Source organism: Penaeus vannamei, unplaced genomic scaffold (assembly GCF_042767895.1).
Source record: "Penaeus vannamei isolate JL-2024 unplaced genomic scaffold, ASM4276789v1 unanchor360, whole genome shotgun sequence".
Lineage (NCBI taxonomy): Eukaryota > Metazoa > Arthropoda > Malacostraca > Decapoda > Penaeidae > Penaeus > Penaeus vannamei.
In genome coordinates, this window is record NW_027213364.1 from 1 (window position 1) to 5,000 (window position 5,000).

Genomic DNA, 5,000 nt, shown 5'->3' on the forward strand with positions numbered 1-5,000 from the left:
GCGCACGCACACAAACACGCGAACACACATAAGCACTCTCTCACACACACACACACACAAACACACGCACATAAACACACAAACACTAAATCGCTAACACACAATCGCAGGCACACACACACACATATACAAACACACAAACGCACGCACACACAATCGCTCACACACACACACACACGAACACACAATAGCACGCACACAAACGCATGAACACACAATCGCACGCACACAAACAAACGCACGCACACAAACACACACGAACACACAATCGCACGCACACACACACGAACACACAATCGCACGCACACACACACACACATATACAAACACACAAACGCATGCACACACACACACGAACACACAATCGCACGCACACAAACACACGAACACACAATCGCTCGCACACACACACGCTAACACACAATCGCACGCACACAAACACACATATACACACACAGAAACGCACGCACACATATACAAACACACAAACGCACGCACACACAATCGCTCGCACACACACACACACGAACACACAATAGCACGCACACACACACGAACACACAGAAACGCACGCACTTAAAAATAAGGAAACACACATATTCTATCCTAATATCTCAGCATTTTAAAAATCCATTGTTTTGACATAGGCCTACATCCCCAGACTTTTTTTTCCACGTCGTTCGGTTTCCATTCCTCCTGTGCCAATGCTTCTGAAACTCGCTGACTCAACAGCAACGGCCTTAATGTTGCTTGAGACGCGTATTAATGAAGGGGAGAGGGTGGGCCATGATGGGGAGAGGGTGGGCCATGATGGGGAGAGGGTGGGCCATGATGGGGAGAGGGTGGGCCATGATGGGGAGAGGGTGGGTGCATATGATAAGGGAGAGGGGTGGGCCATGATGGGGAGAGGGTGAGCCATGATGGGGAGAGGGCGGGCCATGATGGGGAGAGGGAGGGCCATGATGGGGAGAGGGTGGGCCATGATGGGGAGAGGGTGGGCCATGAAGGGGAGAGGGTGGGCCATGATGGGGAGAGGGTGGGCCATACCCTACCACGCCGGCCTCGTCAGGGTTGGGAGGTCTTCTTATAGTCGCTTTTTTTACGACACGTGACATACGTTGGGAGTATTCTTTTTATACCCCCTATTCGCAGGGGAACACACACACACACACACACACACACACACACACACACACACACACACACACACACACACACAAACAAACAAACACACACACACACACACGCACTCACACACACACACACACACACACACACACACACACACACACACACACACACACACACAAACACACACACACACACGCACTCACACACACACACACACACACACACACACACACACACACACACACACACACACACACACACACACTCACACACACACACTCACTCACACACACACATACACTCTCACTCACACACACACACACACATTAGTGGCAAACTGCGTTGGAGCCTCGCGTAAATGCACATGACGCGATCAAGATAAAAGTTTCAGAGGGCTTTAAAAATAATGCAAAAAGCAAAATGAACAGATTGTTGACGATAAGATAAGATAAGATAAGTTGCGAACGCTAAGGGTGATTCTACAAAGGTATGGTCAGAAATAAGCAGACATAGAAGGGTTAAGGGTGTTAACTGCGAACGCCAAGGGTGATTCAACAAAGGTATGGTCAGAAATAAGCAGACATAGAAGGGTTAAGGGTGTTAATTGCGAACGTTAAGGGTGATTCAACAAAGGTATGGTCAGAAATAAGCAGAAAGAAGGGCTCCGAAACACGGTTGCCCGAAGCCATTGCCAGTGCTACGGGAAACACAGAATTCAGTAACCTAATGGGAGATCACTCTAGAAATCTCTAACCTAGCGACACTTCCCGCTCCTTATAATTTCGGCCCCAAACGTCTAGAAATCTCTAACGATGCGACACAGCGTGTAATTTCGGCCCCAAATGTTGACGCCGACGCACCGACCGCTGCTGCTCGCGAGGCGGAAGGCGCCGCCGAACCACCCGAACACGAGCGACGGCGCCGGTAAAAGGCAGCGTCACTCCTCAGCACGTGTCATGCGCACATCCGGTGGTCTGTCATGCTCAGCCTTCTCTATAATGCGTGCATACGTCACTCAGCATTTCCTGACGATTTATTCGAAGCCACATGGGTACCGCCGATTAATTGAAGATAAAAATGGCGATCCGAGCAGATGAGAGTAACGACAGCGCAGTTCTCCCAAAACCCTCGGAACTGCCTCTCTCAACCGCCGCCCTGACAGTCTGAGAACAAGCGCCGATCACGTGCTTCTTGACACTCAAAGCGTTCGAACGAGTGTCTCCTGTCATCCTATTTCAAGTATATCCTCCACTTACTCCGAGTATGACACGCGAGGCGAAAGGATGAGCGTAAAAGGTTAATCCGCGTCTTCTAGCTTCACTGTCACGCGGGGTGTCAAACAGGGGCAGCAATCTCTCGCCCTGTCTCTTTAATGTGGTTGTGTGTGTGTGTGTGTGTGTGTGTGTGTGTGTGTGTCGTATTCATTAATCATTATATTATTAATATTATTATTATTATTAATATCTATTATTAATGTGTATGTGTGTGTGTGTGTGTGTGTGTGTGTGTGTGTGTGTGTGTGGGTGGGTGCGTGCGTGCGTGCGTATGCGTGTGTGTGTGGTTGTGTGTGTAAAAAAAAATCAAAATAGCTATGGACGAACTTTCAACAAAGCTGAATAACCACAAATTAAGATGCTATTTAAATGATCAACTTGTAAATCACTTAATCCATGCAGATGGCACTGTTCTCTTTAGCCCCCTCCGCCCCCCCCCCCCCCCATTAGCTGTCTTGCAAACGCTCCTTAGTGAATCAGCTGATTACATAACAGCTGTTACGCTCACCCTAAACACCGACAAAAAAAAAAAAAAAAAATGTTCACACGATGTTAAAAAAAACTGTTTAAAAGTTTCTGGACTCCAGAGTTTCAGCTTTAAACAGGCTTCGTGTATGTTATAATAACAATATTAAAAAAAGGTGCCCAGCATTGCCAGCCGTAGCAGCATCTCTCTCTCTCTTGTGCCAATCTCGACATCGCCAGCCTTGGGGAGTTGCGTCGTAAGGGCGTTGTTTGCTTGCTGTCCAGAATTAAGCTGACAAACAGCAAATTACTGAATAGCTTTATGGACACTAATCATCTGCATACAAATGCTATGAACTCCAAAGGGAGACCGAGCTTGTGCTAATTTTAAATGATTTATATATATATATATATATATATATATATATATATATATATATATATATATATATATATATATATATATATAATATTTAGTCCTTTACGTATTTATGTCTTTACTGACTTTTGATTGCTTCAGTTGTGTAAAGCTAAATCACTGTATGATCTTATACGAAATACAGATTATCATCAGTTATTATCATTATATATATATACACACATATCATACACACACACACACACACACACACACACACACACACATATATATATATATATATATATATATATATATATATATATATATATATACATACACATATATATATTATATACATATACAATAGACACACACACACTTGCGCGCGCATATATACAAATATAGATGTTCTTATTTGTTACTAAATTAAAGAATCTGTTAATGGTAGGTGGCGCCAATCATGGTTCATAAAAATCCGCATAACAGATGTTAAAAGTCTCTACTATAAAGTATATCATATTATAAAATCATTAAAAATATATGCTATAAAATACATCACTCTATAAAAATGGAAAAAAAATATATGCTGCAAACTCAACGAAGAAGTGAAAGTGAGCAAATTATGTTTATTTTGTTCATGGAAACTGCACCTGACGGAAGCAACAGTCAGAACCCACGCTCATGAACACTATCAGAAGCTGGAAAGTGTAAAGTGTAAAATATTCGCAAGATAATTTGTAGTGAAACACTATCAGAGGCTGGAAAGTGTAAAGTGTTAAATAGTGTAAAATATTCGCAGGATAATTTGTAGAGAAACGCAAGCCAAAAGAGAGAAAGTACAAATAAAAATAAAAATAAGACGAAGATTAAGAAACGAAAGGCAGCATAAAGAAAAGACAATTAAGGTCACAGCAAGTACGCGAATGCATAAGATTTACGAAGAAAAAATCGAGAGAGAAACCGAGACATTTGAAAAAAAATAAAGATTAAATTGGAGCCAGACGCAACCCAAGCCAAATAAGGGAAGAGGCACAGACACAATTACAAATGCGATAGACGACACACGAAATGCCAAACAGAGGGAAAAGACGCAGAATTTAAAAGGCAGACTTGCAGACGCACCGTAGAGAAACGACCGAGCGAGAAAAAAAAAAAAAAAAAAGGAAAATGTTATAACTCGACCAACACGTGAACAGTTTTGCAAATCTAGCGAAAGACAGACACGAACCCAGATACAACAGAACGCCAATAAAACCTGACACATGCAATAATAACTGCACCGAACACAATGCAAATGGAGAACAGAACGGATTTCGTTATCCGTTCTAGACCTCGGATTTTCGGAGAAGACCGGCGCCGGACAAAGAAAAGAAGGACGGATTATTGAAGGTGACATTCCTGATGACAAACGACATGATAAAAGCTAAAAAAAAAAAAAAATAATAATAATAATAATAATAATAATAAAAAAGCTAACTAAAAATAAAAATATAAAAAGTTATATAAAAGTTAATAATAAAAGTTATATAAAAGTTAATAATAAAAGTTATATAAAAGTTAATAATAAAAGTTATATAAAAGTTAATAATAAAACAATACAAAAAAAATAAATAAATAAATAAAAAAAAGGTTTTATGCCCCGGTGAATGGGTCTCTCATGACATGCCATTTTTTTCATGTCGATCTTCAAATTCGTTGTTTTCTTTCTCTCTGTGTATCTATCTATCAGCTGATCCCTCTCGATATGAAAACAGCTGAGAGACCATTCA